Genomic DNA, 23570 nt, shown 5'->3' with positions numbered 1-23570 from the left:
TTAAAAGTGTGGCGGTGACTTCGTAAGCCGTTTCTACAGCGAATTGTTTGTCGCTACGAACACCGCCACAAAACAAATATTGAGTAAAGAGGGCGTGAACACCATGCGTAAGTGCAGCCTGCAGCAAGATTCGTGAAAACACGATCTATTCCAGAGCATTTGTTTCAGATAAAAAAAGGGACACTAATCACTACACCTGTGCACATGGAAACGCTATAGGTGGGCCAACAAGGAAAACTACAAGGTAAATGGCGAAGGTAACGGCGACGTAACATCGGTACACAAGATAAGATTGAAGGCAAAATTATTTATTCCTTAAAACATAGATGTAGTGCATCTATAGACTGCTGTTGCATGCTAACTATGTACAATTGCTTGTGAAATACTATACGTTTCATAACAGACTCGCGTGCCCACTCGGTCCGCGGAGACAACTTCTATGGACCGGGGCCAAATTTTAATCACATGAGACAAAGAAAATCCACAAATACACAAAAATTACCAAGATCCGGAAAAGATTAGAAGCATACACACACAGTTGTAGGCACATAAACATTCACACTGAACCGAGGGCACTTCAACATATGCAACTCATTTGTGCTGCGTTCCTCTCACGGATCAAAGTCAAGACCGCATTGGGAATCAAACTGAAAGTCTACAAAAGCCTTGCATTCCCTGCTGCAACCCAGCAAGTAAATCTTTATAAGACGAAATTCGAAACCAAAAGCTAAAAGCTCCCCTCTCTATGTGACAACGCACCACGCGGTCAGTCCAACTCACCCTTCTTCGACTGGAGCACAGCTGTGTACGCTTCCCGTACCGGCGGCAGACTGCCTCCCGCTTCTCCAGCCTCTTCCACGCTCCGCGTGGACCGGAAAACCCCAGGATGCCATTTCCACCACCAACCTAACGCAGGTGGATTCCTCACAAGTAGCGGAAACCTCTTTGCCGACTTGACCACTACGAGAGTTGGCAATGAAAGGTGGCTACAGGACCCTTTCACACTATGGGACTTAACATCTGTGGTCATCAGTCCCCTAGAACTTAGAACTGCTTAAACCTAACTAACCTAAGGACATCACACACATCCATGCCCGAGGCAGGATTCGAACCTGCGACCGTAGCGGGCACGCGGTTCCAGACTGTAGTGCCTTTAACCGCACGGCCACACCGGCCGGCCGGGTAGGTTTCACCGAACCGGTTTGCCACTGAAATGCACCGAGTATCCCGCCTTAGCTTGCAAATCCCCCACTACGGTCCAGATGTATGGAAATGTTCTGTGTGCAAGGACACGAAACGAAGGAGGGCCCTGACATGTGAACCGTAGCTTTAGGCCCTGATAAACAGTATTAAATTACTGAGTAGTCATGGGGACTATCGACTACTGGAATGAGACAAGGCCGGCCGGGGTGGCCGACTGGTTCTAGGCGCTACAGTCTGCAACCGCGCGACCGCTACGGTCGCAGGTTCGAATCCTGCCTCGGGCATGGATGTGAGTGATGTCTCTAGGTTAGTTAGGTTTAAGTAGTTCCAAGTTCTAGGGGACTGATGACCTTAGAAGTTAAGTCCCCTAGTGCTCAGAGCCATTTAACCCATTTTTGAATGAGACAAGAATTCTGAAGCATGTACATTTATTGATTACGTATTTCAAGTAATAATCAAACATTGAAACAAATACCTGACTTGGAGAACATGAGTGTAAGTACTCATCTCAAAATTGTAATAATACTGGATCACTGGGAAAAGAATGAGAAGAGTTCAAACAAGATAAAACTGAAACGGCAAAGAATATGCGCATGTTTCCTGACTGAATGCGAAATTAAGTTGTTGGTATTGATGTAGACGTAGATTGCATCGGTAGGTTAGTGAGTATAAAGAATAAGAACCCCAAAGAGCAAAGTCATGGCCAAGATGTCAGCTTGAAAGAGAAGAATTAATTGAACTGTAAAAACGTGTCTATCTTCATGCCCGAGTTCCATACTCGCCACAGCGCTACGGCATTTACACAAAATGTATCAAACGAGGTAGGGCAAGGTTACAGGCCGCCGTATATGGCATGCGGTGTCCCATCTGCTCTGCGGTCAATCCTGTCAACAGCTCAAGAGGCGTTTCTGTACAGAATGTAAAAGATCCCAACACAAAAGACTCGGCCTAAATCGGGAAACTGCTTCTTCATAGAATATCGCCCAGATCCCCAGAAACTTGTGCTCTCCTCTCCCTCATGGCGTGAACCTGCCAAAACTGCATTTTAAGCCAACTTGTGACCGTATCTCTAATTCATCCAATCGTAAATCTTCTAAAAACGTTCCAGCGGCCATATTCTAAAACTGTCCCCAAAAGTTGCGAATACCAACCAACGAAAAGTCGTGCTGCCTAAACTTTCTGCAAATTTTCTGCAAGCAGTGTCTACGATCGTGGAGCCAGCGGCCCAGTGGCATGACACAAAGCCTTGCTGACGGAGAAGTTCTGTGTCTCACACGCTACAGTGAGATGCTATCCTCTCTAGGCGCTCGGAACTAGATGGGTGGCCAAGGGCCTTTCGGAGAGACTCCGTATTCATATTCACCACGACCGTGAGATCTAAGTGCTGTCAATGAACTTACAGCCCCTCAGGCGCAGCCCACTACCAGCATTGCTAATCCTTCAAAGCCTGTACCACCTTCGGCCACAGTGAATGGGCTGAGGGCCTCCTTTCCACACTCCATACGGGCGTAGGGTGGGTCTGTGTTCCCCCAGAGTCTGCCCGCCGAACTCTCCTTGCCTGACGCTGCAGTTAACGGGAAACTCTCGGTCACAACATAGCATTTCCAGCTAAGTACTAAAGAAATGATCTAGCCACGTATATTGGAATAAAAAAGAAATACAGGAGCCTCAGCAATCATTATACATTCCCATGGATAATGATGCATTCTTCTGTATATAAAGTTGCTATTATGGAAGAAACTGTCCGGTAATATCATGAATCTAATTTGTTGGATGAGAAAAGAATGAAACACGAGGGTGGCTAAAGCTAACCCATTTCTCTGCGCAAAGTTTGCTGTTCATAGCCTTAGAGTAATATTCATGGTTATTTGGAGAGAGGCAATAGTTGCTGATATCAGTTACAGTCTGTTGAGGAAGAAACAATACAGCAACAGCTTGATGCAGGGATTATTCAACCATTAGCCAACACCAGATCAAATCCAGTTGCAGTCGTCCTGAAGAGATCCATTAACGGTTAGAAGACCTATCACTTACGTGCAGACATGAGAGCAGTAAATGAAGTTACAACTCCTCGCACCTACGCTTTGCCACGTATTGACGAAATGTCGGACAGATTATGGAACTGTAAGTTTTTCACTGCCATTGATATATGTACTCAGGCTATCATCGGGTTCCCATAGCTTCTCAGGACTGCTCTAAGCTTTTATCAAAACTTATGGCTTGTACCAGTCTTGCAGATGCTTTTTGGCTTAAAAGATGCACCTGCTACATGCCAAATATTTGCTGATTTGTTGTTAAGAGATCTGAAACCCATGACCTGATTGGTCTATTTAGACACTTATAAAGCGTTCTCTCGAACTATCAGAGAACATATAAAAATACTGAGAAATGTGTTGGTAAGGTTCCAGAATGCTCGTCAAAGTTTAAAGTTGGAAAAGAACTCGTTTGAAGAGTCACCAATTCAGTACTTGGGACACATTATTAGCTCCAATGGGGTAAAGCCGGATCTGCAATTAGTGGAAGCTGTCAATAATTTTCCAGTTTAATAAAGTTAGGAGAACTACAAACTTACTTGGGATGATCACATTAATACGGGCGATTCGTAAAAGATTATGCTACTGTGACTAAGTCCTTAACCAGATAACTTAAGAAAGTAATAACTTTTAAATGTACTGCAGAATGCGAAACAGTTATGCAAAAAGTTAAAGAAGTATTGTCAAGTTCGCCACTATTAGTATATCCTGACTTTGGAAACCCATTTATACTTTTGTGCGATGCCTTGGACTTTGCCATAAGTGTTGTATTAAGCCAAGATCACAGTGGCAAAGAATAATTTATTGATTATGCCTCTTGCCAGCTCAACAAAGCTAAAATTAATTACAGTACCACATAAAAAAGAGTTGCTGGCTTTAATATTTGGTGTTAACTTCCTCAAATATTACTACTTCTTCTACCACTATGTCAAATATTATTTACATGGCAGGAACTTAATTATAGTACCACAGAAAAAGAGTTGTTGGTTTTAATGTTTGGTGTTAACTGCCTCAAATATTACTACTACTACTTCAAATATTATTTACATGGCAGGAACTTTGCCATGATAACTGACCATGCTGCCCTGTTGAGACTTTTGAATTCAAAAGACCCCCAGTAGCCGAATGACATGTTCGGCTTTAAAACTAGCAGAGAATTATAATGAAGTAAGTCATAAGCCGAGAAAACTCCACCAGAATGCAGATGTCCTCAGCAGAAAGGTTTGAGCAGTGCAAGCAAATGAAGCGCTAATAACAGAATTAAAAGACGCTCAGGAAGCACATCTAGACTGCCAACAATGTGCCTGATCTTGTGTCATGAAGACGGTATATTGTACAGCAAAACTCTTCTTGGAAACTGGTTGGTGATACGAAGTCACTCCAGACGTGAATCATTGCTCAGTGCGATAGCAGTATTCAAGCTTGCCTTAGTGTCAAATTCGTTATGAACACCTACACTGCCATCTCCTCCTGGTGGGGGCAGGCTGGCTCCATGACGTTGATAAGTACACTCATCAAAAACAGTTTTGCATCACCTCGGTTCAGAGAGTTCCGGAACAGTGATTCGGCGTAGATCCCTCAGAGTGGTTGGTGGGTCACGTCATCCATAAACAGCCCTTTTCAATCTATCCCAGGCATGTTCGATAGGGTTCATGTCTGGAGAACATGCTAGCCACTCTAGTCGAGGGATGTCGTTATCCCGAAGGAAGTCATTCACAAGATGTGCAAGATAGGGCGCGAATTGTCGTCCATGAAGACGAATGCCTCGCAAATATGCTGCCGATATATTTGCACTATCAGTCGGAGGATGGCATTCACGTATCATACAGCCGTTACGGCGCCATCCATGGGCACCAGCGGTGTACGTCGGCCCCGCATAATGCCACCCCAAAACAGCAGGGAACCTCCACCTTGCTGCACTCGCTGGACAGTGTGTCTAGGGCGTTCAACCTGACCGGGTTGCCTCGAAACACGTGTCTGACGATTGTCTGGTTGAAGGCATACGCGAGACTCATTGGTGAAGGGAACCTGATGCCAATCTTGAGCGGTTGTTCGCCTTGTGCTCAGAGGTCACAGCCATCGCTGTCACAAATTCTTTCACATATCTTACCAGTAGCATTCCGACCATTTGAAACCGTAGCATGCGTTATCATGGAATCGTTTTCACAAATACAGCAGGAAAATAGGTATATTCAGTCAATAACTGATCACTTTTCCAGATATATTGCAGTAGTGCTGATTGCCGATATGATGGCAGAAACTGTGACGAAAGCATTTCTAAATCACCTGGTATTTTCGTTAGGCAGTCCTGATGCTATCTTTGCCGATCAGAGAACTTTTATGTCCTCATTGGAGGAAGTGGAGGACCACCCATCTATCCCAAGGCTAATGGCCAGTGATCGAGTTCATAAAACTATCACTTGAATGTTATCCTATTATGTACACTGAAGACATTCTTATTAGGACAGATACATTGCATTCAACCAATCAGCTTATAACAGCATAATTAATGAGTCTACATGGCGTACCCAATACGACATAGTTTAAGGTCGTCCTACGAGCTCCCCCTTGGAAATAGATAAATTACTGCCACTTGTACACCCAAAAGAAGTGAGGAATTTAGCACACAGACCCAAAACAATCTGGCATCAAGTACGACATAACAACGTTAATGCTACAACCAAACAACTGCAGACAAAGAACAAAGGAATAATGCAGTCTCTGTTTCAGCCAGGTGATTGAGTATTACTGCACAATCCTACTATTAAGAAAGAAAAGACTAAGAGGTTTACTCCACCTTTTGAAGGTCGCTATCAGATCATATGTTTGACTTCTCCCATCAATGCAGAAATATAACTACCACATCAACCTGTGATAGCTCACTTTGACAGACTAAAACCATATCAAAGGGAATATCCAGTGACAGTGCTCTCGGCGAAGAAGAATGGCCCCTACAGTTCTCGACGTGACAAGGCATAAAAAACATTTACCTTCGGGGAGTAACGCTCAAATTCAATGAATTCTGGATAACATCGGTTGAATAGCTGTAGCACACTTGTTTTTGACGAACTGCAACACACAGAAACACAGAAAGCTCGCTCTGCACACGAACTCGCCATGTTTGCGACTAGCGCTGACTACCGCCAAATTACCAAACTACGCTGTGGCGGTATCCATAAAAAAACTTTCAGGATTTCTCTTCAATATGACATATGTATGATATCTATACAATGTTTGGGTCATGTGCAATAAAATAAATAATTGAAAGTTTTCCCGGACTTTATGTACGCCCTATATATCTTGGCACCACTCGTAACAACAATGAACATGGTGTGACGCGACTTACGACAATGTGTTTTCGTGGATAGTTTTGGCCTGCTTTGTTTCGCTACCGTAACGCTACATCCTTTACGGCATATCTTAAGAACTCGCAGAATTTGAGCGTGAGCACTCGCGCCTGCTCACGCTCTTGTGAGCAGAGCAGCTCAGACGTTGTGGGGAGTGAAGGAAACAGGCGCACCGTCCGGTCGCGGCCACACAGGAGAAGCGCCAACTGTGAAATACGTTCTGACAGCGATGCCACCTAACAGCAGCAATGGCGAGTTGGTCGTGTGTAACACCGACAATGACTTCGCATCTCAATCCCCTGTGCGAGAAATATTACCGTTATCCTCAAAACGACAGGTACTCAAAATGAAAGCTGGAAAAAGGAAACGAAGCTCATTTTCCTAAACTATCGCCCGTGCAAGATGCTGTTGTTAACAAGGACTTTCAGAGTTATCCACATATTTTAGTATCCCTTAAGGAAGAATCTGGCTGACGTTTTCAGGATTTGATGGTATTAGAAAGTAATCTTGATTTGTTCTCCTCTTCGTATTCTGAGAATATTGAAGAGATTCATTCTGAACTACAGGTAGAAATTATTGACCTGTAGTTGAGCAGGGAATAAAAAGACAAATGTCAGTACACCTTGTAATTCTATAGACACGTCCCTCAGGACAGATTTCCTCGTTTTCACAAATATCAATGTTCTTTTCCACGTATGTTTGTGAACAATTGTTCTCTGCAATGAAAGGTAATAAGACGTGCCTAAGAAACTCGCTGTTTGATAGTAATCGAAACTGCACGTTGCGTCCTCAACGCGCAAGAGCAGTTTCCCCGGACGTTGAAGCAATTGTTAAGGTGGAACAGTGCAAGAGAACAGAGAATCCCACACATCACTGACTTCATTTTTGTGTAACAGCTCACAAAGTAAATTAAGAAAAATGTAGAAGTATGCTCGTACGTTAATGAAATCATGTGACACATGATCATTTTTGTTTATTTGTTTCATTTGTAGTAATAATATTTCATTTACCGTCGTGATTTCGATGCAGCGTGACTGACGAAACATGCGACGGCAATTGATCTGTGCCCCAGTCGACTCCCCCCTCGGCTTCCCCCTCTACCAGAGTTGCCGTTGCATAACATGTAAAGTCGCTAGCCGGTGTTAAAAAATCCGCTAGATATGTAGAATAACGGTCACTAAAAATCCGCTAGATGTCGCTATACTTTCTTCAGGGCAAAGATATGTCGGCGGCGGGGGATTATTATATTTATTTTCAGCTCTTTAGTATTGCCAGACAATAATGTACTACAACACCTACAACATATTTTTAATGGTCGTATTTTGCTTTTATTCCAGCGATATTTTAGAAACTTGGTATGAAACACTACAAATCACGTTAATTTATTGATAAATGGTACAGAAAGTTTATTATTTTCAACAAAAAAATTAGTCTAACATATGCACAGTTAGAAAAATCTGAAAAACATTAAATTTGTAAACGAAGCCATTAAATGTTCCACTCAATCGAAATTATTTGTGTCTCAAGCTTCTGATCTGAAAAGACAAAATGAAAAGTATGCTTTTAGCTATTAAAAGTCAGTAGTTGTTACTATGCACATGGGATTACTAATAAAATAAAATACATACACTGTGACATTTTAAACGTGTTACAATTAAAGCCCAAGTAATGTAGCTACTGATAACTCCAACTTTTATTATGAGACAAACCCTGAAATCGCGGAAAAAATCGGCTGTTTCACACAAAAAGACCAATCCCACTCAAAAAATATATGGAATAGCTCATTTTTTGCGATTTCACGGCTGGTCCCATAGCAGAAGTTGTTCGCAATGATGTGTAACTTCGATTCGACTTTTGATGCAACATGTCACGACGTATATATTACACTGTACTTTCATGAAAGAAAATATAATTATTAGCTGAATGCTTTTACCTAAATTTCAAAATCATGTAAGAAGTCTCCAGGATCATCAATTGCTTTAACTGAAGAAGATGTTGAAGCCTGTCCAGTTTCTCTTGGTCTTAGTTTGCCGACTTGGTTAATAACATCTGGGAGATCATAAGTCGAGCAACTCATGTGTTTAATTTTGAGTTGGTTTCTGTTGAGAAGAAGAGAATTTACAGTTTGTTCAGAAAGTCTGTTCCGAAGCTTATTTTTCACAATATTCATGGAGCTAAACACCCTTTCTACTTCGGCGTTTGAATGTGGTAAAGACAGAACAGCAATAGCGAAATCACTTAAATCCTTGAAGGTGTTTATTCCAATCGCATTTTTATATTCGGCTACTTTAGCCCAAAAGCTAATAGTGTCCCCGTTTAGCAGATTCCAGTCAACAAAGTGAATAGTTTGCCACTGCTGCACGATTTCGTCAACTTTTTTGTCAGGGTATCCCATTTCATTTACAAGATTAGTTAATGACGTGTCTTTTGATTGTTTTAAAGTTTCTTCCTCACTCAAGAGTGTTATTTTTTCTAAAGCTTTGTAGCTGGCTGGAAGTCTTTTTTGGATTTCTTCTCCTAACTTTACGTTAAAATCAATACACCGTTTTTTTATTCCTGCAATACTAACATTATGATTTACTGAAATCTTCTGCACATGTGACTCAAAAAGATATCCGAGGTAGGGGACGGGATTAAGGTGATCTCTTATTTTGGGATCTACGTTGTCTTGGTCGGTTGTTGCTGCCGTCGGCAACAGAATTCTTTGGCAGATTGAACGTAGCAAAGCCATCAAACAACTTAACAGTTTTACGGGATTTGCTTTTTCACTCTCAAAGATTTTGATTGTCTGTTGCACCTCACCAAGAATTGTTTTCAAAAAGTACACATAGAGTCGATTCTGTTCATCTGAGTACGTATTATAAAGCATCTCCGATGTGTAACATCGATCTTTAGTAGTCTTAAAATGCAATTTTAATTCATCCCACTGGGATAAAATTCTTGCTATAGCCGGTTCGATAGATATTCATCGTCTGTCACACGCTTTCAGTATTTTTAACGGTGCATCACCGCAATTAATTAGCTGAAAAATATTTTTATTCTCAATTTGGTGCTTTAACGAGTGGGAGAACCAGGTGTAGGTTTCACAGACCAGAAACTCTATGTTTCATGGCAAAGTGATTTCTGTTGCGTGCGTTACTGCCAACTGTAATGAGTGACAAACTGCCTATTGGCTCTGTCTCGGGTTCTTCGGCCGACGTTCATATAATTATTTTTCTGACGTTTCGCCAGCACGAGTGGCTGGTATTGTCAAAGCTTCACCCTCCATTGCCGGTGGTGAACTGGAATGGAGGGTGAAGCTTTGACAATGCCAGCCACTCGTGCTGGCGAAACGTCAGAAAAATCATTATATGAACGTCGACCGAAGAACCCGAGACAGAAGCCAATAGGCAGTTTGTCAACAAGTGGCCACGAAAGCCTTAACAATTTTGTATGTAATGAGTGACATACACAAGGTATCAAAATGATATGTGGAAGATTGTGTCGCGTTTTCAGAATTGTATACACGCTGTGGCTGGAACCAGTCATAACAGCTGCATTATCGGTTCCTACTGCAATTAAATTTTGTAGTTTGAGGCCCTCAGCTTTTAAACACTGTAAAAGTGCCGATACCATTCCAACAGCATCAGAACTCTCCAGGGGCTGCAAAGCTAAAAACGCAGACACTACTTTTTTTTATTTAAACTGAAATATCTTACGACGATCCCGAGATATTTCCTGATGCTTACATCTGTTGATTCATCTAATAATAAACTATATTTTTGGTCACCTATGTCACTTAAAAGTTCCTTTTTGAAATGAGGTGCTAGAATATAATTTATTAGCTACGTACATTTGGTTCTATGTAATTTCATGTCGTTTATTGATTTCGAATCCTTAAAGCATTTTTTTACACACGTCAGTCAAGTGATCAATGTTGGAAATAGAGCTATGTTCAGCAATTTACAACGCTAACGTACACTCACCTCTTGCACATAAATTACACGTTTTCACTAGTACTGCATAAAATGTCAGTTGCTTATTTTGAGGAATTAGTTCATATTTTGCTCTATGTTTTTTCGTTTCCAGATGCTTTTTCAAATCGTTAATTTTTGCATACATTTCGGACTGACAATAGCTATAATAGGCTTTAGTTGAGTTCCCTGGCACAGGCTTCAACCATTGTTCGAACTCCATGCAGTTTTCCCACTCTTTTCTATAACTCTGGCTGTAGATCTTTCTTTTAGGCGGCACTTCCATGATTTTTTTTACAACTGCGTTATTTCCACACAATTACTATCGTTGCACAATCAAAAGCGATAATTTGCAAACAACTGAAAGAACTAACAACACCGCAACACATCGATACAACTAAAATGAATATGACATTCCAAACAGTCCAGTTCCAATACAGTATTCTTGTTCTCACTCATTGTTGAGTCACGAAGTTTTTCTGCAGGTTCGCTACTGCAGTGCCGCCAAGCGGCTGTTCTCTGTTCTGTATAAACGCTGCGAAACGATTGTGCGTTTTGTAAATGAAGTGCAAAAGCACAGTCAAAATAAAAATGCGGTCGTATTTCGGACTTATTATGGCACTATAAATTGCAGCAGCGTTGAAAACCATCACTTTTTCGATTTCCAAAGAGTGCTGTGAGGAATGTGAATAATTATTATAGGAATTTAAAAAAATGCCCACTTTAACGTACTTACACTTTTAGGCTTGCGAGAAAATATTTACATTTTCTATTTACTCGTTTCGCATCAGAACTTTGACAGTTAACGAGACTGGCAAAAATCTCTTTATCATCATATACTAGTATTTGGTTTCATACTTCATTTTCATTAAAAAAGAAAAGTAAACACAGCTGTGCATTTTTGTACTCGATTAAGGAATATGTGGATCTTTTTGTACATAATTAAGATATCCGTGTATAAGTTTCCAAGAAAATTGTTAAAATTAGCAGGTCGTAAGAAAGTTCATTATAGCAAGGAAGCGTTCTGAATCGCAATTGACTACATTATGCGAGTATAAACTCTCTAGCGGATACTGGTGGTGTAAAAGTTCAAAATGGCTCTGAGCGCTATGGGACTTAGCTTCTGAGGTCATCAGTCCCCTAGAACTTAGAACTACTTAAACCTAACTAACCTAAGGACGTCATACACATCTATGCCCGAGGCAGGATTGGAACCTGCGACCGTAGCGTTCGCGCGGTTCCAGACTGAAGTGCCTAGAACCGCTCGGCCACTCCGGCCGGCGGTGTAAAAGTATTTTGCGGTACAATATGCATGCGTAGAGTTTTTCTCTATAGAGTAATCTTTTATTTTTCCTCCCCACAAGGGGATTTAGGGAAGTAAAGGAGTGTTGATATTAATTAGGAAGAGAAAATTAGCACAACACTGAGGGTGTAGCGGTGGTCCATAGCCGAAAGTGACTGAGTTTTAAGACCGACTCATATGCAAAAGATTTAAAAGGTAACTTAGTCTTGACTGCCTAAAAAGTCATTTAAATTTTTTTCCGCTAAAGCCACAATTTTGCCCGTTAAAAGTTCATAAAATCCGCTAGTTTTAGCGACTTCCCTCTACAAACGCTCTGTGCAGGCAGTGGTGCTATCTTGCTCGCCTTGTCCTTGATCGCGCCCTGCTGTTTACGGATTACTCCTGGAGCATGTTTGTTGTGAACCCCTGCTTTACAGTATTGACTGTTCATAAGCAGGACTGTTGACTGCTCTTGAAAGTAAAATGGAGCGATTAGTTTGGCATTGGAACGCACTTTAAAGTGGGCGGTGTTATGTGGTATTTCAACTACGCACTGTTTGCGCCTATACTGCGAGAGAAATCCACTCCGGGATAGCTGTTCACTAACAATTGCCGTTGTGGCGCAGATCATCCGCTAGTAGTTAATAAAGGTGGATAATACGGACAACCCACAACTTATTTCGCATAGAGAAGCGGACGCATCCACTGTCCGCTCCACTGCACGAGCGCAGTACATACACAGCCATATGACATTTGTATTGTAAACATAAACTACAAATTATACCATTATATCCACGCAAGCATACGCCCTTCACACATTGAAACATTTCTCATTATTACGTCTAAGATGTACATGTGTTAACTACTGGCGCTACTGCACTTATTTTCTACCCACGAGTTGCCTTACACGACGATCGCGATTGCACCAGTACTAACAGGTGCACGGAGTTAGTGCGGGCTGCACTACGGTTTTTAGTAGATACATACATAGAGGTATCGGCAGAGATGTTATGTCTGAGTTAACCGGCGAAACCGCCTCTGTTAACTGAATGTTAAATTTATTGCCACAAGTCCACTTCCGGTGTAGACGTCTGCTTACACCGTCGGTTATTCTCGTCAGCTAAGGCTGCGATCACAGTGGCACCGACATCGGTGGACTCCACCGACGACCGACATCTTCCGAAGACGGCCGATCTTTTCATAAGAGTACGCAACTACGTGCGCGGTCACAATATTCCGGACGACAATCGGCGAAATTCAAATCAGTTAGTTTTTTCGGTCATAATGGCCGACACGGCACGAAACATGGACTGTGAGAACTGATAAATTTAGTCAAAGGAGTAGTTTGTACTTCCTGAAGCTGAAAAATATAATCGGGATATAGTTCGGAGTCTATAGACTGAAATCGCATGTTTATTGGAAACCACAACAAGCAAAATCCTTATTGAAAATTTTAGATGTTGATTATGACCTTGAAAAATAATTTGTTCAAGTGGCAGGGATGGTGTACCTTATTATTGACGTTACTGTGGTTGATATATTTGGGTTGCGTTAGGTGGACTTTAGCCGTCTACATAATATTGTTACTGCTTACAGGCGTTTTTATGCCAGTAGGCTTGTTATACTGTTATGTGAAGTGGTTTGCAAATGTGGTTTACATATGTTTCCACTTACTCCAGACTTTTTGTTTCTGTTTCACACGTATGTAGAATAACAGTCATTTAAGGTTGACTGACGTATGTCTGCACAACTTCAAATAATTTTTCTTCTTTAGGGCCAGCAGCGTAATATATGTCTGATAACGATTTAGATCGTAAATGGTGACAAGATGTTGAAATTAAATGCTAGTTACGATGTGACAGCAATTTGACAGTTCCACTCTTACGACGCTAAATGTTTACAAAGACTGTGCAGATGAACAGCGATATTACTTTATCAACTAAAATTTGTTACGATTAGCTTTGGTTGTTGCATATGTTACTTCCGATTTATCCATTTTCGTGTTCTAAAAGTTCAATAAAATTTTTGAGGTAGTACTTGGGTCTGAATTCTGTATGTTCGTTTAATACTTTTTGTGGGTATTTTCTCGTGTCCATATAAATTTCTAATTCCTCAAGAATGTTCATCGCAAAATCTTTTGGTATTTGTGCAGAATCTGCAGCGCATTTTCGATCGTATCAGCAGTGTAATTTTTTTTTTTTTTTTCAAATGTAGAAAGAAGCTCGACTGATTATATTCACTCTCTCTAGTGTCTTCTTTATATCTCACGTTAAAATTTCTCCCTGTTTGGTCAATGTACAGGCTATTACAGCTGCCACATGTGGTTTTATATATGCCTGGGTTATCATATTTCGATGTTGTAGTGGTGGTGGTACGTAATTTTATTGAAAGGTTGTTATTGGTTCGTAAGGCTACTTGAATATTTGTGGCTTTAAAGGTACTTGAAAGCGGCGATTAAGCCGAAACAGTCTGTCCAGTCTGTCGTAAATAAAGATAGCTTTTTGTAAGCAGCTATTTGGTGTATGTACTCAAACTTCAAATTAATTCACCAAATCAGATCTCGAGTGCTTTCAGATGCATGATTTGAGCTTTCTTAAAAAATCCGATACTCACATTAAAGATGCAGTTCTGGCTCAGGTAAAACTACAAGTGACACTTTAATATTTGACGTCTGGCGATTACATCTTTCCAATGATTTGGTCTATACCGCAATTTAAAAAGTAGAGTTTCAAGGTTTTTACATGATATATTGAATGCTATTTACAATGCCCTAGATTCCGATTTTAACGTAAATATTTTCACTCTTGCACCCCAAATACTACGAGATCTTCAATTTATTCCATACCGAATTTTGAAGGTATTTTTCGTGCATGCGCCCTAAAAGACGCTGTAATATAGCTGATTTTCTTGATTAAAAGCTACACTGAATCTGAAATAATACTGTCGCCACTTGCTCGTCTTTTCTCAAATCCACTGCACAAGTGTTCAAAGAGCAGTGAAGTTTATAGTACTAGAATCTAATTATACCAATTGCTAGTACTGCATTAATATTCACCGTTTTTAGAATAAAGTGAGCTGCTGTGAAACCACAAATCTACCTTTCATTAATTCAATAATACTTGCTTACGCACACACAAATTTTGTCCATTCATCATATAATAGAAACATCTGCTTTCACCGTGTAAATGAACTACTATGTGCTCATAACCTCATTGGCTAAACCTTTATACACCGAAGTCGCCACTGTAGCATAATAAAACATACGCTGAACAACGTGTTTTGTAGAAATCCTTAGCGAGGTGAATCATTGAAAATACATATTTTCGTTAAAAATGGGCATTTCGTAATACTTGTCTGGCAATTCCAATAACTGAAGAGAGAGTGTACAGTACTCGATATGTTCTTTTCGAGACAGACGTAGCTCATTCGGTAACTTTTAATAGGAAACGCCACATTGTAGCACTCGTTTCCAAGCGCAGAGCCGTCATGGTATCCATCCCACCATTGGACGTTAAGCTCTAACCTACTTCATACATAGAACAGATTCTAACCTAACCTGGACGACCCAGACAAAAACTGACGAATGAGATCGGACGCACTGTGAGGTTATCGGGCAACGTCTGGCGACGTTGTCTGACGACCGTTGTCGGTGAAACTGTGAACGAAACCTAGCTCTATCTTTTAGTCAGAAGTTTGCACACCATTCCTTTCAATTTTGCGATCCTAGTCAACAACCTTATTTGCAGTTATATTGATTGGTACTATTCCATACATTCACATAAGAGCTCTTGCATCCCAACAGTTAATTTTGCAACTGGAGTGCATGCATATTTGTTGTCGCCTCTCTGAAAGTATCGGCACGTTTGTCATGCTGAGATGTTTTTAATTTTGTGACTTCATCCAAAACTTCGTGAAATATCCCTGATGTCAGTACTGTAATCGGTCGAACATTCCAAAGTATTCTAGAGTTCCCATCTGATTTGCTTTAGCTGCCTCGGCTTTACGATACGTATGTTATTTTGTTTATATGATATTCACCTGAAATCGGTGAGCATCCATCATGTATTTTACTCACACACATGATGCGAGGACATCACAATAGCACACACAATATTCAAAAAGATTTCGGGCTTGCAGCCGGTCGTCGTTAGCTTCCATCCACGATATTTCGACTGGACAACTGCCAGCATGTGAGGATGGCTGGCAGTTGTCCAGTCGAAATATCGTGGATGGAAGCTAACGACGACCGGTTGCGAGCCCGAAATCTTTTTGAATATTTAGTTCGCCGGGAAAATTTTAAATTTCACAGCACACACAATATCGCACACTTTTATTCACATTTATCTCCTTCTTAACACTTAGTGGTGAGTTCTTAAAAGATTAGGGGCTATGTGCTCGCTTCTATTCGGAAGGCCAGACTGAATGTACTCTATACCGAGGTTTGGAATTCACAAGGTAAGCAGATAGGCTTCGCGTAGCCATATGCACCGCTCTCTGTCGCCACGTTTCTTACAGCTCCTGCGCAGCAGCAGCAAGGAATAAAAGTACTCACTCTGCCCTGTAGATTTTTACCTTAGCACAGTTTCATTAGAGTAGCATTGTATCTTTCCCGCACTTATTCTCCCAGTATGCATCTCACACCTAAGTGTGTTCTATTCCTCGCCACTTCTAATTGTAGCATCCAGCAAGGCATGTTACAAACTTCGCAGTTGGAGGCCATCTACGTTTGAAATAATCATCACACTTAACCAGGCTATTGCCAATATCAAGTACTGTGTACAAACGTACTACGCCTATGACCCGAATGGAAAGTACAAACGGGAAATTTGACTGTTGGACCCTGAATTGTGTGCTGCTACGTACTGAATCCTCATGTTGGCATGAACTGCCACCTTTTACTTCGGCAAGAACGATTAATTTTCGTAAACTGTGCCCACCATCGGCTCGTTCCTGTCCTCAGTGCGAGTCATAGTACAGTTATTTGCTGCTGTCGAGAATAATTATGTTTGCCTCGATTCCATTTTGAGATGTGCTGGCATTAGTCAGACACAACAGCTCCCATACATGCATTATTTTTTTAGCGAATGGGCGATCAGACATGGTATCTCTCTCACGACTGATACAGACAGGTCTGACATATTTTATCTCCATTTTTTCTGCTACCAAAGAGGCACGACCACAGTCGTCCGTTCTGCCGATATGCGTCGTAAATTAATACGAGGGCGACTGTCGTCGGTTGCTACTAGGTTTATTTGAGTCCGCCCCTGTCTAATTGTTGCTATACTGCTGAGCTGCAGAGGTTATCCTTTGCTTCTTCTTTTGCTGATAGGGAGTAGTCTCTGGCTAAACTTTCCCAGCAATACCAGTTCACTGTCTCGCCTTCTCCGGCCAAGATTATTGAGACACCACGTCTCCCTTCTTACCACATCGACTAACCTCTCATTACAAAACTCTGTCGTGAGGATGAACCTTTTCAGAGTGCTCATATCCTATATGCAGCTGATGTTAAAGCTATGTTGCTAATTTTGCGCCCAAGTCTTGTCTTCATCCGGGGGTTCCTCTTCTTCTGACCTGATGTCTTCAGCTTGTACCTCATAGTTTGTCAATTTGTCATTGCACTCTATAACTTAAACTAGTTGCTGGTGCCAGTACATACACTTCAACCTGGAAAAGCACTGAGGGAGTCTGTTGTTACTTACGATTTGCAAAGTGAAAGCTTTGATGCCTTACCTAGTATCCACCAATCGTATATCAGACCAAACACACAAAGAAACAACCAGCCCCACCCTTCTAACTTACACCTGTCCTGGAGCCTTATTTCGAATCCAGAGCCGATACAGTAATGTTACGTAGTATGCAATACGAAGACTGGCAGTAAAGCTATGGTTTGAATGGAAAACGGCCAATATTAAATCCATTCGAAAATCATTCCTTCTACTTACTTGCACAATTTCCTCACAAACAAACTTCTGTTCTGACCTTGTCCTGAGCTTAGTGTCGAATGTGTTAGCTTCAACCCCAGTTAAACATGCAGTGTCATTATTTTATAATGTAGTCTTCTATAGCCTTCCACGCTAGTCTACTATGATCATACTATGGTACCCTAAACCTAACGTGTATCTTTACCCGTGAGTGGGTTGCTATCCAGTAGCCCCCGTGTGACTTCCTCCTTTAAATCATCCGCTGAGTTGGAATACCACTTCAACATTTATGTTGTATGTACCAGATTCATAATTACAGGTGTGCTTCCATGAAAAGTGGTTGCTGCTACTCAACTTCGCCGACTATCATTTACTACCATCCTTGGATAAACTCATTACGTGGGTAAACGGACAAGTAAGTAGAGTCCTGCAAGCATATGGCCCATCCGCGTTGTCCGCACGCACTTGCAGTGTGCGAGTTGTAATAACATCTTGCTAAATGTTTCCAAAGACGTGTACGCAAGATGAAAAAGGAAGCGGCGCGCTGCAACAGAGGTCCTGTTAGATTCAATCATAAAAGACGAGGAACTAAAAAAAACATAGACAATTTCCAGTCTCCTCACAAGAAACAAAGAAAACTAAACCCGTTGTCTTTGTGAGAGCTTTTAGAAATGTTTTACCTCGGCACTGGTATGACAAGCAAAAGGTCCATTTCGAAGTCGGTTTCATACAAGGAAATTTGCGGTTGTGGCCAGCCGAAGAGGCAGATCATTGTCGAACGTATGAAGAATTTGAGCAGGTCTTCCTAGAGAAATACTGGTAGCAGGGATTTCAGGAAAAACTACAAATGGAAGGTTTTGACCCACAGCCATATAACGTAAAGTAAGGCGGACTGCGCCGCTGTTTCGAAAAATACTTAGATTAGATTACATTAATACTAGTTCCGTGGATCATGAATACGATATTTCGTAATGATGTGGAACGAGTCAAATTTTCCAATACATGACATAATTAAGTTAATTTAACAACATAATTAAGTTAATATAACAACTTTTTTATTTTTTGTTTTTTTTTAATTTTTTAAATATTTTTGTTTGGTTTTTTTTTCTTTTTTTCTTAATTTATATCTAAAAATTCATCTATGGAGTAGAACGAGTTGCCATTCAGAAATTCTTTTAATTTCTTCTTAAATACTTGTTGGTTATCTGTCAGACTTTTGATACTATTTGGTAAGTGACCAAAGACTTTAGTGGCAATATAATTCACGCCTTTCTGTGCCAAAGTTAGATTTAATCTTGAATAGTGAAGACCATCTTTTCTCCTAGTATTGTAGTTATGCACACTGCTATTACTTTTGAATTGGTTTTGGTTGTTAATAACAAATTTCATAAGAGAGTATATATACTGAGAAGCTACTGTGAATATCCCTAGATCCTTAAATAAATGTCTGCAGGATGATCTTGGGTGGACTCCAGCTATTATTCTGATTACACGCTTTTGTGCAATAAATACTTTATTCCTCAGTGATGAATTACCCCAAAATATGATGCCATACTCAAGCAATGAGTGAAAGTAGGCGTAGTAAGCTAATTTACTAAGATGTTTATCACCAAATTTTGCAATGACCCTTGTTGCATAAGTAGCTGAACTCAAACGTTTCAGCAGATCATCAATGTGTTTCTTCCAATTTAATCTCTCATCAATGGACACAGCTAAAAATTTTGAATATTCTACCTTAGCTATATGCTTCTGATTAAGGTCTATATTTATTAATGGCGTCATACCATTTACTGTACAGAACTGTATGTACTGTGTCTTATCAAAATTCATTGAGAGTCCGTTTACAAGGAACCACTTAGTAATTTTCTGAAAGACATTATTGACAATTTCATCAGTTAATTCTTGTTTGTCAGGTGTGATTACCATACTTGTATCATCAGCAAAGAGAACTAACTTTGCGTCTTCATGAATATAAAATAGCAAGTCATTAATATATATTAAGAACAACAAAGGACCCAAGACCGACCCTTGTGGAACCCCATTCTTGATAGTTCCCCAGTTTGAGGAATGTGCCGATCTTTGCATATTATGAGAACTGCTTATTTCAACTTTCTGCACTCTTCCAGTTAGGTACGAATTAAACCATTTGTGCACTGTTCCAGTCATGCCACAATACTTGAGCTTGTCTAGCAGAATTTCATGATTTACACAATCAAAAGCCTTTGAGAGATCACAAAAAATCCCAATGGGTGGTGTTCGGTTATTCAGATCATTCAAAATTTGATTGGTGAAAGCATATATGGCATTTTCTGTTGAAAAACCTTTCTGAAACCAACCTGACATTTTGTTAGTACTTCATTTTTACAGATATGTGAAGTTACTCTTGAATACATTACTTTCTCAAAAATTTTGGATAAAGCTGTTAGAAGGGAGATTGGACGGTAATTGTTGACATCAGATCTATCCCCTTTTTTATGCAAAGGTATAACAATAGCATATTACAGTCCATCAGGGAAAATGCCCTGTTCCAGAGAGCTATTACACAGGTGGCTGAGAATCTTACTTATCTGTTGAGAACAAGCTTTTAGTATTTTGCTGGAAATGCCATCAATTCCATGTGAGTTTTTGCTTTTAAGCAAGTTTATTATTTTCCTAATTTCAGAGGGAGAAGTGGGTGAGATTTCAATTGTATCAAATTGCATAGGTATGGCCTCTTCCATTAACAGCCTAGCATCTTCTAATGAACACCTGGATCCTACTACATCCACAACATTTAGAAAATGATTATTAAAAATATTTTCAACTTCTGACTTTTTGTTCGCAAAGTTTTCATTCAATTTGATGGTAATACTGTCTTCCTGTGCTCTTGATTGACCTGTTTCTCCTTTAATAATATTCCAAATTGTTTTAATCTTATTATCAGAGTTGCTGATTTCAGACATGATACACATACTCCTGGATTTTTTAATAACTTTTCTTAATATAACACAGTAGTTTTTATAATGTTTGATAGTTTCTGGGTCACTACTCTTTCTTGCTGTCAGATACATTTCCCTTTTCCGGTTACAAGATATTTTTATACCCTTAGTAAGCCATGGTTTCTTACATGGTTTCTTACGAGTATATTTAACTATTTTCTTGGGGAAGCAGTCTTCAAATACATTTACAAAAGTGTCATAAAATAAATTATATTTTAAATTGGCATTAGGTTCACAGTACGCCTCATCCCAGTCCAACTGCTGTAGGCTTTCCCTGAAATCTGTAATTGTTAAATAGTTGACTGAACCTACTACTTTGGAGGACTGTTTAGTACTGCTGAATGGAGCTATGTCATATATTGTAACTAGCTGTGCACCATGATCAGAAAGATCATTCTCAACAGGCTGAGCATTTATCTGGTTAAACTTATCTTGGTCTATAAAGAAGTTATCTATCATTGAGCTGCTATCCTTTACCACCTGAGTAGGAAAATCAATAATGGGTGCCAAATTGAAAGAACCGAGTAATACTTCAAGGTCATTTTTCCTATTACCCTCTTTCAGAGAATCTACATTGAAGTCCCCACAAATAATAATTTGCTTCCCCCTGTCTGACAGATAGCACAACAAGGAGTCCAAATTTTTCAGAAATAGATGAAAATTTCCCGATGGGGACCTATATACAGTTACAATTATAAATTTGCCCTTATTTAATTTAAGCTCACAGGCACATGCTTCCATATGTTTCTCTACACAAAACTTTTTTGTTTCTATACCTTTCGCACAATGATAATTTTTGACATATATGGCAACTCCTCCTTTCTCCATATTTTCTCTAATTACATGTGCAGAGAGCTTATATCCACTTACATTTACCTTATCCATATCAGTAACCATGTGATGCTCAGATAGGCATAGTATATCTATTTCATCCTCAGCTTCTAAATCTTTTAAACAAACCAGAAGCTCATCTATGTTATTCTTTAAACGCCCAATATTTTGATGAAATATACTTACATAATGTTTAATTATACTTTTATGGGAACCTTTCCTTATTCTAACATTTGCAGTACTCTCCTGTCTGAGTTTCTCGTTGTGCTTAGGCCTAGTTCCTATACCAGTGGTCACATGGTGTTCAGAGAGGCAGATTATGCCAACTGGGTTGGGTGACTTTAATTCATCAATGAAATTACCTAGGACTGAGATACAACTTGGTGGAGATAAAATTTCTGTTGATTGTAGAAAATTTATAATTGACAGCTGTGATTGGTGATCCAATGTGCTAAAATTCTGCTGTTTAATTTCTTTCCTAAACTGAAGATTTGTTTCAATCCTGACCTCTGGTAGAACTTGACATCTTTCTGGCTTACCTATCCTAAAAAAGGTGCTGCTCCAACACCTGTAACCACTGGTATTTTACCATTCATGGCAGTGCCTCCCCCCCCCCCCCCCTTAAATTTCCTGCTATTACCCCAGCCAGTTTACCCTTCCCTTTCCTGTTGAGATGTAGGCCGTGCCTGGTATAGTCCCACCTATTGAGAGATGAGGCACTGTAGCAATTCTGTATCACATGTCAATGTTTTGAGAATGTTAAAGCGTCGTTTGCCGATTAATATTCTTAAGGAACTGCTAACTGTGCCAACTTATGACATGGAATACTTTCTCATGGTCGTGGATTCAATTGACCTCGTTTACGAGCACAGTCAAAACACAAATGAGTGTAACAGAAACCAGCCGCGTCTGCCGAAAAATGAGAAGTTAATAATCGTGGTAAAGGTAATAACAACAAGAACGGCAGCAATAGCAGAAATCAGTACGACAACGAGCAGTGCGGTTCGCATCGATATGCGGCGCCGCAGTGATATTACGATAATGGAGGATTCGGAAATCGCAAAGTAGCGGTTTCCAAGAGAGAAATAGTAGAAATTACAATTCAGGGTACCGGGGCTCGCCGTCAAGAAATAACTGTAATAGTTGGAATAACTGGCGCAGTCCCGGCGATAATACACAAGAGTATAGGAACAGTAATGAACACCCACGCATAAATAACAATTATAAAAACAAAGGTTATGGGGGTGACATAAACCAAAATCAGCGATACGCCGCCACCAATTATGCCCATAACAGAACATGGAAAAATTTCGTTCACGTTGTAGAAGTGGCAGATGGGAGCGGCAGCACCCCGCCTCCCAGACGGTAAACGGCGATCGATCGACCTTGACCTTCCGCCGCGACCGAAAACGGGAATGGGTGTTTGACGCAAATACCCTACTGGCCATTAAAATTGCTACACCACGAATATGACGTTCTACAGACGCGAAATTTAACCGACAGGAAGAAGATGCTGTGATATGCAAATGGTTAGCTTCTCAGAGCATTCACACAAGGTTGGCGCCGGTGGCGACACCTACAACGTGCTGTCACGAGGAAAGTTTCCCACTGATTTCTAATACACAAACAGCAATTGACCGGCGTTGCCTGGTGAAACGTTGTTGTGATGCCTTGTGTAAGGAGCAGAAATGCGCACCATCACGTTTCCGACAATGATAAAGGCCGGATTGTAGCTTATAGCGATTGCGGTTTATCGTATCGCGACATTGCTGCTCGCGTTGGTCGAGATCCAATGACTGTTAGCAGAATATGGAATCTGTGGGTTCAGGAGGGTAATACGGAACGCCGTGCTCGATGCCAATGGCCTCGTATCACTAGCAGTCGAGATGACAGGCATCTTATCCGCATGGCTGTAACAGATTGTGCAGCCACGTCTCGATCCCTGAATCAACAGATGGGGACGTTTGCAAGACAACAACCATCTGCACGAACAGTTAGACGACGTTTGCAGCAGCATGGCCT

General features: G+C 40.5%; 1 protein-coding gene across 1 annotated transcript in view; it reads left to right on the top strand.

Moving 5' to 3' along the window:
* Positions 1–232: 232 nt before the first annotated feature.
* The window catches only part of LOC126470982 (uncharacterized), a 74437-nt gene continuing 51099 nt past the window's right edge, over positions 233–23570 (top strand). The window contains exon 1 of the mRNA XM_050099027.1: positions 233–244. The gene's annotated coding sequence lies outside the window, so the exon portion shown is untranslated. The remainder of the gene's footprint in view (positions 245–23570) is intronic.

The sequence above is a fragment of the Schistocerca serialis genome, chromosome 3, assembly GCF_023864345.2.
Source record: "Schistocerca serialis cubense isolate TAMUIC-IGC-003099 chromosome 3, iqSchSeri2.2, whole genome shotgun sequence".
Lineage (NCBI taxonomy): Eukaryota > Metazoa > Arthropoda > Insecta > Orthoptera > Acrididae > Schistocerca > Schistocerca serialis.
The sequence above is the reverse complement of the archived record's forward strand: the minus strand, read 5'-3'. Positions and strand labels throughout refer to the sequence as shown.